General features: G+C 40.4%; 1 protein-coding gene and 1 pseudogene across 9 annotated transcripts in view; one reads left to right on the forward strand and one right to left on the reverse strand.

Annotated features, from left to right (window-relative positions):
• Window positions 1–2,216: 2,216 nt before the first annotated feature.
• On the reverse strand, window positions 2,217–2,972 carry LOC112927147 (carbonyl reductase [NADPH] 3-like; annotated as a pseudogene).
• A 9,259-nt stretch (window positions 2,973–12,231) lies between these two features.
• Window positions 12,232–14,618, forward strand: part of PALS1 (protein associated with LIN7 1, MAGUK p55 family member) — a 73,866-nt gene continuing 71,479 nt past the window's right edge. For 3 of the 9 annotated variants that reach the window (XM_072761769.1, XM_072761766.1, XM_072761771.1), the window contains exon 1: window positions 12,278–12,459. The gene's annotated coding sequence lies outside the window, so the exon portion shown is untranslated. Of the gene's footprint in view, window positions 12,460–14,618 lie in introns of all 9 variants that reach the window. The other 6 variants (XM_072761765.1, XM_072761770.1, XM_072761764.1 and 3 more) reach the window with 6 other exon arrangements.

A 14,618-nucleotide genomic window follows, 5' to 3' on the forward strand; every position in this document is an offset into this window, starting at 1 on the left:
TCTCCCTTTTCTTAACTTGTAATTTCTTACCTATTTAGGTTTTACTCTCCTTAGCTTTGCTGATCTCTTTACAGTGAGCCCAACTTAGGCTTACCTATGGTTCTATGGTATTTTCCCAAGATGGTAGACAATTAGACAAAGGATAGAGAACCAAGAAAGAAGAGAGGGAAAATTGCTTATGAAATGCTGGGAGTGTCCTCTCCATCTAAACCCATCTTTCCTTTCCTCTTTCCTCTTAACTATTGCAAATTAAATTCCTTGCAATCCTAAGCAGCCAGGTTCAGTCTCTGTTTATGGAACCCAGACTAAAAAGAGAAAGGGTGGGGGGACCCCAAAAGGGAACCTGTTCGTGAAATTTAACAATGGGCTCCATTGGAAAGAATAAAGACATTTTAAAAAACTTTAGACCAAATTAAGTTCTCTCTCCTTCTGTGCCTTTTTTCTCCCCTGCTTCTGGCTTTTTTCTTTCTTCCTCACCTCCCCCCTGCCCATGATCTCTTTCACTTTCCCCACTATTTTTCTTTTGTCCTCTGGCTCCCTCCCCTCTTGTCAAATCTACTTCCCTCAATCTCCTGCCTCATCTGTTCTCCCCTTTTCTCAGGGGAATGGTTGTGAGGAAAGCAAAGTAAACAGAAAAAGAAGAGGCCAATGGAAAAAACATATAAGACAACCTAAAGGTAATTTTTTTTATGATTATAAGTAGCTATAAAGGACAGATGTGACACTTTCACAAAAAGTTGTCAATAAATTGAATCTTTTGACATTGAATCTTATTACTTCTATTGTAGTAACAATAAAGGTGGAATGGGATATTGAGGGTTTGTTGTGGTTTCTGCCCTAGAATCCTTCAAGGGTCAAAATATAATGTTAGCACAGGGATTAGAGGGAGCCTCAGGTGGAGCACTAGAAGTGAATTACTTGCTGCTGCTTTTACAAGTGATTCCATCATTCTCATTCCTACTCTCCCTCTTTGCTCCCTCCTCATACTCTTTTCCAACCTTGGCAGGAACCACATAGCCATATCTCATCAGGGCTCTCCTTGTTGGAATTGAGATGCCCACCCTTCTGTGCTACTCTGCCACCAAAGTCAGCTTAGCACTTGGGCACTAATTTTATTAACAGAACTCACCCAGATGCACAACATGGGCCAGACATAATGCACTAGAGGAAAACAGTGAGGCCAAAAGATAACAAAAGTCCATGCACAATAATCCCCTGGTCTCTCCACACACTCCTTAGTCTGTGCCTGCCCTTTTGTCATTTCTTTTCCCCCCATAAGTATGTTCTTAATATTGTCCTATGGTGGCGACAGACTGTGAAGGTGGCACTCAGAGTAATGCGTGCTGGCACCTCCATCCACTTAGGGAGAGTCCCGAGCCCTGTCATTTCTCTCCAGAATTTACAAAGAGAAATTCATTGAAAGTTGACTCAGAATTCTACAATGATTTCATCCTTTGATGGATATATCCTATAACAATGAAATTTCAAATATCAGGGTCTTATTAAGAGAGATCTGCAAATGCAAAGAAGAGCAGAAATAACAATATACACACCATATTTAAATCTTGGCTTCTAAAGTTTAAAAAGTGGCTCCTAGGGTTGCCCTGATGGCTCAGTGCCTTAGCGCCACCTTCAGCCCAGGCTACAATCCTGGAGACCCAGGATCAAGTCCCACATCAGGCTCCCTGCATGGAGCCTGCTTCTCCCTCTGCCTATGTGTCTGCCTCTCTCTCTCTCTGTGTCTCTCATGAATAAATAAGTAAAATCTTTAAAAATAAAAAATTAAAAAGTGGCTCCTAAATATTTAAACTGTGAATTGCCAATATATAAGAAAAAGTAGGTGATTTTTTTTTAATGGTGAAAAAGTTTTGTTACTAATAAAGACTTCATATTATCAGGACTGAAATGTGAAAATCACTTGGCCCTTTATTTACAATGAGCATATATTATGTGTATGTAAATATATACATATGGCTTATTTTAGGACACAGTTTAGGACAGATCAAAGACTTGAAAATAATTCAGTGACACATCTATAAGTTTAAAGACAAAAAGCCCATAATTTTAATCTTGGCATCTTGATTTATTAGATTCTTATATGGGTAGAATTATTTATTTATTTATTTATTTAAATTTATTATTTTTTAAGATTTTACTTATTAATTTGAGAGAGAGAGAGCATGAACCGGGGGAGGAGCAGAGGGAGAGGGAAAATCAGGCTCCCTGCTGAGTGCAGAGCCTGATGCAGGGCCAGATCCCAGAACCCATAGACTACAGGACTATGACCAGAACCCAAGGCAGATGCCCAACTGACTGAGCCACCCAGGCACCCCAGAAATAGCTTTTAAAAACAAAAATTAAAAAAAATTTTTTTTTTCATTCATTCATTCAGCCCACAAACATTTATTAAGCTTTGAGCACCAAAGCAGACATTCACCAGTTTAGGACGACTTTGTCATGGACTAGCTGGCCATGAGGCTCAGTAGCATCTGGAGGCAGGAGAGCCAAGTAGACAGGGGTCTCAGCTCCCTCCTCCACAGTCCTGGGGCCATAAGGCCCACCCATGTCCGTCTTCACCCACCCTGGGCAGCATGCATTCAGCAGAATCCTGTCAACTTTCCTCGTCTCATCCAGACGCCAGGCCAGGATTCTTGATAAGACCGTGACCCCCAGCTTAGACACCTCATACGCGGAGTTGGGCCAGCCTTCCCTCTCATGCACTTCATTGCTTGTATCCTCCACAAACTTATTCATGAGGTCCACCAGGTCCTCCTCTGTGAGCGTCTCGCATTGGAACTTCTGTAGATCTGTGCTGCAATTTTCAAGAGCCTTTGAACCCTCTAAACTACTGATATTCACCACCCGTGTGGTTTTATTATTGGCAGCAATTCGTTGCAGACATTTCTTGTGGCAAAAAAGTTTGTCTTCAGTGTTATCTCAGCTTGGATGTCAAAGGGCGTTGGATCATCAGTTTAAAACGATTTTTTAAACCACTGGGTCGGTGCTTCTCAAACTTCCAGGGTGCGTCTGAATCCCTTTAATATCACTTCAACCTCTAGATTTAAAAAAAAATGAGACCATATCTGTCCAGAGGATCTTTATTGTTAGATTAAGAAGAGAAGCTATATCAAAATTCAATTTTACTTACTTTGCTCACTTATTTTACTCATATTTAGTTTTTTTAATGTTTTCTACTTGACAGTAATAACTTTTAAAATATTCTGTATTTTAGATCTTTGAATTGAACTGACTTTTCCATCTTTTTTTTTTTTTTGTCAGATAAATACAAACTACTAAGCTAAAACACAAGCATGGCTCAAGAAATAACAACCAACACAAGGGAAAAACAAAGCAGTGTCTTCCATGTGGCAGAAATAAAGGTTACTACTAATCAATATCTGAGCATTTAAATTCATGCCAATTTAACTTCTTAAACTTTGATTATTATAATTGTGAGTATCAGTTTTAAAGGAAGGTAGCAAAATAGAGCTATTAAGGTTCACAATTCATACATTCAATTTTTATCTGTAGAGCTTCTTTTCTTTGGGGTTGTTGTATAAATTTGTTATTCTCTTTGGTTTCACTTTTCACTTGGACATTAGCCCAATACTGTGTTTTTTCTAACATTAAGCACTGTGAGGTCCTTGAAAGCAGGGACCATGTTCTTTCTGTCTTTGTGTTTTAAATGTTGAGCACCTGGCCTGAGAATAGTATTTGCTGAATCAATGAATGCTGCTTCCAAACGAGTTTTTAAAAACTTCTATACTTATAAATATAGAAAAAGAACTATAGCCGGTCCCCATCCAAAGAATAATTTGTATTTTTAAAAGTCACCACTTACTCCATTTCAAAAAGCTGCCAGTCATTCTACAGTGTGCTTTGCATGCTTTCTCAATCTTCACAACAATCTGAGGGGTATTATTACTTTCCTGTTTGACAGACAGATGGTGAAAATGGAGCTTACAGAGGTTAAATTACTTGTCAAAATCATGCAGCTTGGAAATAAGATATATATATCTTAAATTTCACACAAATAGCAAATGGTACTAGTATTTCTGCTGTGACCTTAGTTGCAACAAGGAATGCGTCTCATCTCCATCTTCTTCTTCCTGTCCCACAAAGCTCTAGAACTATATGGTCTAATACGGTAGCAACTGGGTATATGTAGCCATTCAGCACTTGAAATGTGGCTAGTGCAACTGAGAAACTGAATTTTAAATTTATTTTAATCTTAATTACTTTAAATATTTAAATGTAAAAACTGTAGGCTTTTTTTTGCATTAAACTTAAATGTATTGTTTCGGTAAGGCTATATTTTTTCACTTAAATGTTGAAAATTTAGCATCTGATTGAGATATACTTTTAGTATAAAATACACACCAGATTTTGAAAAGTTGGTATGAAAAAAAATAACACAATATCTCAATAATTATATGGATTCCATGTCTAAATTACAATATTTTGGATGTATCAGGTTAAAATGTACAGATTAATTTCATCTGTTTCCTTTTACTTCTTAATTAGCACAAAATAATATCTCACAAAATTACATATGTAACTCACATTGTATTTCTATTAGACAGGAAAATCCTCTACCCATTCTCATTGGCCCACAGTCCCAGGGAATTCCTCCTCCTCCTTTCTTTGCTCCAAAGATGAAAAGGATTTATTTCTTTCTCATTTCCACAGTCAAGAGGGAAATAGAAATTTTCCGTGCAACCACGATGGGATCACCATTAGGGCTATTTTCAAGTTATGATTATAGATTGTATTAGAAACCAACAGTTTCTAATTTGGAGATGGCTGCCCCAGAACGGAAAATATTTCCTTGAGAGAGATTATCTTGAACAAATAGATTCTGTAATGAAGAAAGTCACAACTAAGACTATTATTACCTCGTAATAGAGTCTTTTGAAAGGCAGTACCAGACCACAGCAAGTGTAGGTAATTATGTGGAACAACTAGATTTTTTATACATCATGGTCCCTGTACAACTACTTTGGCAAACAGGAAGTTTCTATAAAGTTAAGACATAGTATCATATGACCAAACAATTCTACTCTAGGTATTTACTCAAGAAAAATTAAAACATGTTCATAAGACATATGTTCAAAACAAGACTTGTACACAAATGGTCATAGGAGTTTTGTTCATAATAGCCAAAATCTGGAAACGTCCTCAATGCCCACCAACAGGTGAATATGTGGTATATTCGTATACCACAAAATGTGGTATATTCGTACAGTATATATACACAGTATATTCATACTACTTAACAACAAAAAACAAATAGTGCAGCAACATGAGTGAATCTTAGAAAATAATGTTGAATGAAAGAAGTCTGATATAAAAAGAAACCATACAGGGTTGCCTGGGTGGCTCAGTCAGTAGAGCATGTGACTCTTGATCTCTGGGTTATGAGTTCAAGCCTTACACTGGGTGTAAATACATCCTACATGATTTCATTTACACAACTCACTTTCCTTCTACCACTTTGCAATTAATTCCCTCCAGCCCACCCTCACCCCCATACAACCATTGATCTGATTTGTCTTTATAAATTGATTTTACTATTTATTTATTTTAAAAAAAGATTTTATTTATTTATTCATGAGAGACACACTGAGAGAGGCAGAGACACAGGAAGGGGAGGGAAAGCAGGCTCCATGCAGAGAGCCCAGTATGGACTTGATCCCGGCAGGATCATACCCTGAGTCGAAGGTAGATGCTCAACTGCTGAGCCACCCAGGGATCTCTGATTTTACCTTTTAAAGATTAGGACTTTTCCACAAGAAAAAAGTGTGTAAGTCCCAGATATCTGTTTCTACTGAGCTTTTTGCAAATTCCTCATTAGAATTGCCTCCTTTATCTGATCTGTAATTTCCATCGGAAACTCTGTTCCTGATTGACTTCCCTGACCCTGTCTCATGGCAGGAATATGTATGCTTTGAACTGACACATCCATTAAAAGGTCACACATATAATAGGCCCTTGTAATCTGTTAGATGTTAGAAACAAAATATCTAAGCTTGTCAGAGATTCATGTAAGTTCAGAAATAAAATTTAAGTGCAACTGATTTTGATTTTTTTTTTAAGATTTTATTTATTTATGAGAGACACAAAGAGAGAGAGAGAGAGAGAGAGGCAAAGACACAGGCAGAGGGAGAAGCAGGCTCCAAGAAGGGAGCCTGATGTGGGACTTGATCCCAGGTCTCCAGGATCACACCCTGGGCTGCAGGCAGCGCTAAACCGCTGTGCCACTGGGGCTGCCCTGATTTTAACTTTTGAAGAAGCTTTCTGTTTTCTAATTCTCAGCTGTATTAATTAAATGAGGGATTATTAATAGTAGCTGTAATGAACCATGAAGCATAGGAAGAAGGTGGTAAAAAGCAAATAGTTTTCTTTTCCTTTTTCTCTTTGCATTTGCTATGCTTTCTTCCTCCCTCACCATACAGATCACCATTTAAGAACAAAAACAATCAATTTTTGGCAGAAGTTATTCCTTTTTTTCTTTATATATATATTTTTAATTTTACTTATTTATTAATGAGAGACAGATTGAGAGAGAGAGAGAGAGAGAGAGAGAAGCAGAGGGAGAAGCAGGCTCCACACACGGAGCCCGACACGGGACTCGATTCCAGGTCTCCAATATCACACCCTGGGCCAAAGATGGCACTAAACCGCTGAACCACCCGGCAGAAGTTATTCCTAAGATAGGCTAGTCATAGGCCAAACATTTGACAAAGCTGAAATTTTTCTGTGACTTTTTCATCATCCCTATTCCACTTAGTCATGTCTATTTCTTTCATTAAGTCATTCATTCAACAAATATTTATTGAGTACCATCTGTATGTCAGGTACTGTTACAGATCCTGGGAAATCATAAAAATAAGTAGTGATGAGTAAAATAGACAAAGTCCTTGCCTCATGGAGCTTACATTCTACTTTGGGGAGATAGATAATAAATATACAATGTGTCAGATGGTGAAAAAAAACATTGAAAAATAAAGTTGGGGAAAGGGAATACGGAGTGCTGGGAAGTAGGGCATGAAGATGTTACTCTTTTATCTAAAATGGGGCTCACTGATAAAGTAACATTTGAAATTAGACCCAAAGGAAGTGAGGGAGAGTAGGCATGTGGATATTGGATATTTCAGGTATAAGAAATAGTGAATGCAGAGGCTTCGAGGCAGAAGCTGCAGAACATGTAAAGAGCAGCAAAAGTGCCAGTATAGCTGGTATGAAATGAGAAAGGAAAAGAGTAGTAAGAGTAGAGATGAGGGAGATCACATTGGACTATATGCTATTAAGCAGAACAGTGATTTGATTTCACTTTTATTTTAATAGGATCACTAGGCTCCAGTATTAAAAGAAAATATGGGTGGGAAGAGTCTATTGCAGTAATCAAGGCAAAAGATGATAATGTCTTTGAGGAAGATGATAGCAGTGGAGGTGGTGAGAAATGGTTAGATTCTAGATATGTTTAAAAGGTAGGAAATAAAAGGATTTCCTGATGGATTGGATGTGTTGTGTGTGAAAGAAAGCCTGAACAACTGAAATAGGTAGCATTACCATATACTGAAATGAAGAAAACTGGACACAAATACAAAGTTCTGACATGTTAAATTTGTAATGCTCATTAGAAATCCTAATGGAGATGTTGGGTCAGCAGTTAAATATACGATTCTGGAGTTTGAGGCAGAAGTTCAGGCTAGAGATCAGTTTAAAGTTGACGTGTATAGATGGAATTTAAAGCCACGAGATCAGATGAAGTCCTGTAGGGAGCGAATGATAAAGAACATGATAAGAATAAGGACATGATAAGAATATGCAATAAGTTGTTAATGCATACAGTTCAGTGCACTGTTTTAAACACTTTATACATATAATTCGTTTAGTCTTCACAACCACCATGGGATGTAGCAACTTTTATTATCCTCAATTTATAAACGAGGAAACTGAATCTCAGAGAAATTAAGTGATTTCCTTCTGATAAATGGCCAGCAAATGGTAGAGCTGGGATTCAAAGCCAGGTGGAGTAAAATATTGACTGTTAAAATCCTGGGACACTCCAACTTTTAGCATTCAGGGAGATAAAGAATCAGCAAGGAGATGAGAAGGAGGTTCTAGTGGGTAGGAAGAGAAGCTAGAGTAATGTTTCCAGAGCTTAGAGGACAAAATGGAGAAAATGCACAATGCCATCAAATGCTGCCAGAGATAAGGAAGATGAGAACTCTTTATTAAATGACCTTTGCATTTAATAAAGTGGCTCAAATCAGTGACCTTGACAAAGGCTGTTCTGAAGCAGTAGTAGAGTTAAAACTCAGAATCAGTCCAAGAGAGGATAAAAGAGGCATTTAAGTTTCAACTCTGGAGTTCATCAGAGATACCACCCTACACCCAGTCACAGGTATTCACATATTGGTGTGAATTAAAGCAGCAGCTGAGATTTGTTGTACAAACAAAACATTTGATTGGGAGCTTGGTGAGGAAAAGCTACGGGTAATTTTATAGCTATTTTCAAGGAGAACAAACTTGATTTCCTTTCTGTTGGCATCTAATCTTGGTCTTTCCTTCATTAAAAATTTCTAAACTCCAAATTTTCCTATCTCCTCTCTTTAAAATAAAATTTCTCCAGGACCATGCTTTATTTGTCTACTCACCCCCAGCCTAGCACAGGACTGACCAGAAAACGTACCAAAGAAAGTGTGATAAATGATTAACATCCCTAAATGTTGACTATCCTACCCTGAAGTTATTGTTGACTACTTGTTGTTCCCATAATAAACCCATGCTTTTCCTTGCGTACTTCACTCAGTTATTCAAATTGAGGAAAAGTTTTATGCCCATCTTTTTAAAGCCATGTACAAGATCTTGGTTTTCCTATTATTGTGGGTATTTTCATAATAATTTATTCTGTCCCTTTCTCTGTCCCCCATCATTAAAGGGAAAAACTTCTTCTAGTATAAGACTTTGCCTTTGAGCCCACCAGTCACCTTATTTTCATGTACCATACTTTTCCTGGTATTTTACCTACATGGACTTGTCCCTTTCTCTGGCTTACTCTAAATTCCTCCAAGATGGGAACTGTCACATGTTTTAATTCCTTACAACACAGTGCTTAGCACATAAGAAGTACTCAATATATATTTTTTAATTAATGGGTGAATATTAAAGTTATTTGAGTTGAATGATACTGACCTATACTAAATGATACTGCTGCTAACCTTAGACAGTGGGACCTTCCATTCTACACAGTAACAACTGCATAACGTCCTTAATCTAAAGACATAATTTTTAAAGCTAGATTTAGGAAAGGCTAAGAAATACTATAACATATCAAAATAATAACTAAACCCAATGGAATTCATAAAGGTCATGGTTTGTTTGCTTTTTTAAAATATATTTAACACTTTTTTAGGTATGTAGTTAATAATGTACCTAATGGCGTATTTCATAATTTCTCTTATATGTGAATCAGTGAGTATTATTTTAATTTACGTTCTTTCTTTTCTTTTTTTAGATTTTTTAATTTTATTTTTAAGTAATCTCTATACTCAATTTGGGGCTCAGAATCCTGAGATCAAGAGTCACATGGTCTTCTGACTGAGCCAGCCAAGCTTTTCTAATTTACATTATTTCTGATCATCTGGTTCACACAATTGTAGGAGATTAGGCTGCTTATTCCGTTATGGAAACTCGGCCTTCACTAGTACATAGAAGTGATAAAACCAAAGGGATATAATCAATGGCTTCCGTTAAGGATTTCACATATAATAGTGAGTGGTAGAATCTTGAAAACTGAGATTTCAGACCTGTTGCAAACGGCTGAAATGAAATGTTAATCTATTTCCCCAAGCCTTGAATGAGATAAAATAGTATAACATTATATAAACATATAATAGAGGCCGTTGGCAGATGATGGGTTAAGCAGAAGGGTGTTTACTATGGTTACTCTCCACTGTACACTTGACTTACAATTTGGCTTTTACTACTCACCCAAAATACTGTTACAAATTTGCCAAAGTGACTCAGTGGTGAACTGCCTTGTGCCAAGATTGAGTAATTCTTCAGAGGTTTTATTTCTGATTTTTAAAAAATACTTATTTATTTATTCACAAGAGACACACAGAGAGAAATAGAGGAAGAGACACAGGCAGAGGGAGAAGCAGGCTCCATGCAGGGAGCCCGACATGGGACTCGATCCCAGGTCTCCAGGATCATGCCCTGGGCCGAAGGCAGCGCTAAACCACTGAGCCACCCAGGCTGCCCACTTCAGAAGTTTTATTTATTTATTTATTTATTTATTTTAATTTTTATTTATTTATGATAGTCACACAGAGAGAGAGAGAGAGAGAGGCAGAGACACAGGCAGAGGGAGAAGCAGGCAGAGGGAGAAGCAGGCTCCATGCACCGGGAGCCCGACGTGGGATTCGATCCCGGGTCTCCAGGATCGCGCCCTGGGCCAAAGGCAGGCGCCAAACCGCTGCGCCACCCAGGGATCCCCCTTCAGAAGTTTTAAACCACAGATTACCATTTCATTCTACTTGAGGATGAATATTATATTTTCTTAGCCCTCTAAGCTACTCATGTTAGATTCCATATGCAGAGGCTACCAGAGTCTTAAAATTAGAAAATAAACAAGAAAAACAAAACAAAACAGTAGTTAACTCATTATATTGCAGATGAGAAAATTTAGGCCCAGGAAACCTGTCACGCATCCAAGTAGTTGTCATCAATCACAGAACTAGTAATCATCAAAACTCTAACTCTAATCACCTTGCCTCCAGTTTCCATACCTTCCACTCTTCCAGCTATCCTTTCTTTTTTGCACACAAGGCCAATAATTTGAATGATTTGGGGATTCTGGGAATGTCTCTATTTAGCAGAGAGTAAATTTTTAATCTGTCATTGGGTCTAACCTCTTTTAAAATGAAAATACCTTTAGGAATTAAAAATGATATTTTATAGCACTTTCCAAAGGCATTTCCACATATTTTGAGATCAGCAGCTGGTATCTCATATAAATAGTTATCATCATTTTATTAGGGTGGAGTCCTGTGACAAAAGAGTCCAAGTAGCTGCAGAAGCAAGTCTAGGTAGCTAGAGGGTTCATTTGGGTGAAGGTGTTTTGCAAAACTGCTTGGGGCCAGGCCAGGCAGTTGGGAGATATGGGTAAAGAGTGACTGTCTCTCTATAGAGGCTGTTTCTTTGAACAGGTAGGCTAGTGGTTCTTAACTGGAGGTGATTTTGCCACCCAGGGAACCTTTGCCATCATCTAGAGACATACTGATGGTCACCAATGAAAGTAGTGGTGCCGCTGGCACTCAGCAAGCAGAGACCAGGGATGCTGCTAAACGTCCTACAATGCAGAGAACAGTCGCCACAACCTATTAACCGGCCCAGATGTCAACAGCCCTGACTTGAGAAACTGCGCAGAAGGAAGAAAACCTCTGTGGTGGAACTAGAGGAAGCTTCTGGAATTGTTACTTATTTTACACATTTACCAGAAAATGTCACATACACACTTTTTTTTTTTTTTCTTTTTGGATGTGGATAACAGTGTCTAGGATTATCTGGATTTCCTTGCACTGCATATGGGTTGGCCCAGCTAACTAAGTGCATTCACTGGAGTTTTGTGCCAACAGCTGTGGCCCTCGGCATCCTTCCTTTCTGGTTTTCAGAACTCGGTCCTAACTGCTAGCTTTTGGGTCTTCTGCGGGAGCGGAGAATTATGTGGAGACGTCACACATCCAGGTGTTTACGTCGTGGTTCTTTCTTTAAACAAATGTTAAATTGCAAAAAAAAAAAAAAGTTAGATTGCGTGACGTGCCTCACAGGACACAGGGGTCGCCTCAAGGGAATCAGATTTTCTTCAGGAACTGACGGACCTCCGCGGAGAGGAAGGTAGGGGCTGTCCGGACAACAGCCCGCGGCCGACCACGGCTGAAGGAAAACCTCCCGTCCCCGCAACAGCCCTCCCGCGGGCGAGCACGAAGCCCTCGGTACCTTAGAGGCGCGCGAGGGCGCGCGACCGGCCGCTCGGGACTGCGGAGGGCCAATGAGCGGGCCCTCTCTCCACGCCGGCGCGGGGTTGGGCGAACCGCGCCAGCCTCCGGGCCCAGCGGCGGGCGGGGCGCGCCGAGGAGGAACTGGGATAGGCGCGCCCGCTGCGCCAGCGTCCCGGGGGCGCGTGCGCGGTCCCGCGGCGGCCGCGGGGGCTGGTCTCGCGCGGTCTCGAGGCGGAGTCGCTGGCGGCGGCGGCGGCGGCGGCGGCGGCGGCGGCGGGGACGGCGGCGACTGGCGGCGGGGCGGAGGCGGGGTCTAAGGATTGTGAGTGGAGAATCGGGAGTTTCTGGATTCTTTATCCGGTGTTTTAAGTGCCGCCGGGGAGCTGTCGTTTGTGCAGTGTGTGGGAGCGGCCGGGGCGGGAGGATCGGCGGCCGCGGTGGCGCAGAGGTAAGAGGCGGAGCAGCCGCGGCACTCTGTGGAGATCTTAATCAACAGGTCCCGGGGAGCGCGGCGGGGGAGGGGCGGCGGGGCTCGTCCCCTCCCCCACCCGCCGCTCCCCCGGGCCGGGGCGGCACCCGGGGCTGCAGGGCTGGCTGCCCCAGGCGGCGGGAGCCGCGGCCGGCCGCGGAGGGCGTGAGCCCAACCTTTGTCCCTCGGGAGGACGCCGCCGGCCCTGCCCGCTCCCTCCGCCTCGGCGTGGGACCACCTTGCCGGGGGCTGCAGCGCTCCCCGCCCGCGCTGCAGGGGCCCGGCCGGGAGTTCCCTTGCCCTCTGCGCCCCCCGCCTGGGGTTCGCGGCCCCCGAGACCGCGGCCGGGCGGGGGAAACCGGCGGAGCGAACACTTTCCTTTAGGAGACGGAATGCAGTCAGCTTTCCTCTGCCTGACTCAGCCCCTGGTATTCGGCTGCTTATTGCGTTCTTGAAACAAACAGTTCCTACTTCCTTGTGTCCACTTTTAAAGTCTCACCTCGTTAATGGTCTCCGATAATTTACCTGAGGTTTGCAAGGTGAACTTTGAAGCCTGTAAATTATTGTGACCTTCGTTTAATGAGAGACGCTTTAAACACTCTTTGACGCAAATTATGTAACTTGCTAATAGTAATAACTCACCTTCTGTTCAGTTGGTTGGCTTACAGTAATGTGTACGGAATTTAGGTTTTCGGTCGGAAGGTTTTTCTTGGCACTTGGCGCTAAAATTAAAATCTGATAGCTAAGAGGTCTTTGGAAGTGGCTTAGCGTGTGCGCTTTGTCTCCGTACTCCTTTAGAGTTGTGAGGATTTGGAAATCCCGTAGAACAGGACCTGAGAAATTTTGATTTTCCCCACAAGGTAAAAGGTGTCGTTAATATTTCTGATTTTTAAAAAAGCAATTTCATGTTTAATGATAGTCTCCTAATTATGCCTTTGGATTATGCCTTTGGACTTAATAACCTATTAAATTCTGCAATAGGAACAAATGACATGTGGTTATTGGTGTCTTTGAAGTTTAAGTATTGGTGGTAATGAAATTGTTAAGTAAGCTTTTTTGGATTATGAACTGGGGTTTTTGTTTTGTTTTGTTTTGTTTTTACTAGTTCCCTGTGGACATGGCATATGAAGTTTTAAAAGGCTCTTTAAACTATTGTAGTAGGCTGAAGCTATTAAATTACAACGTCAGCTCTTCATAGATGACATACATGCAAAAATCGGAAAAGGAATTCATTATTTTATCTTAGCTAAAGAGAACCAAGTCAATTTTAGTATGTATCTAAATGACTTTTGGCTGGACAAACCTGAACTTGGCAAGTAAAAATGAACTCATTAATTATATTAGCTTGCTTTGGAATATTACAATGAGGAGTTTTACATGACAGTGACCTGAGTCAGTATGGTGGGCTTAACTCTTTATATGCTCTTTCTGACTTATGACCTTGATTAAAAAGTTCATCACAAAAATACCAAGAAATTTGATCCATTTTATGTATCAGTATACGAAGATGTTCTATTTCTGATAGTTTCTGATTTCAGGGTGCCTGGGAAAAATAGTTTCTCAACATAGATTCTTTGGAATATAATTTTTTTCTCTATATTTACTGAAACATAGAATTCTTGAATTGGAAATAGTCTTAGTGTTGTATAGCTTAATCTCTTTCTTTTCCAGGAAAGGGAAGTGAGGTTTATATAGTTAAGTAGTCCACAGTTTGACTGCTCGTTAGTGGCAGAGTTGGAACTAAATGCTAAAATACTTGTCTCCAGATTCCAAGTACAGCGCTCTTTTCACTATATACTGTTGTTAGTTTAGCAAACCAATAAATTCTCAAAATCATAAAATGGTAGCTAGCAGGGTTGATCCTTTTCCTTATGCATTTCTTTCTTTTTCTTAATAACCACTGACCACCATTATTAATTTATTCCCCTACGAAAGTGTTGTTTTCAGTTTTTCAAACAATGTTTAGTGAATATCTTTGTGCATGTCTCCTCCAGCACAGGTGTGAGGGTTTCCCCAGAATGTATACCTACCTGTAAGTGGAGTTGTTGGGCCATAGGTTGATGTGCATTTTCAGCTTTACTAACTGCAGCCAAATTTTCCTCTAAAATTTAACATTTTACATCCTTGCTAACAGTATA

Source organism: Vulpes vulpes, chromosome 6, assembly GCF_048418805.1.
Source record: "Vulpes vulpes isolate BD-2025 chromosome 6, VulVul3, whole genome shotgun sequence".
Classification (NCBI taxonomy): domain Eukaryota; kingdom Metazoa; phylum Chordata; class Mammalia; order Carnivora; family Canidae; genus Vulpes; species Vulpes vulpes.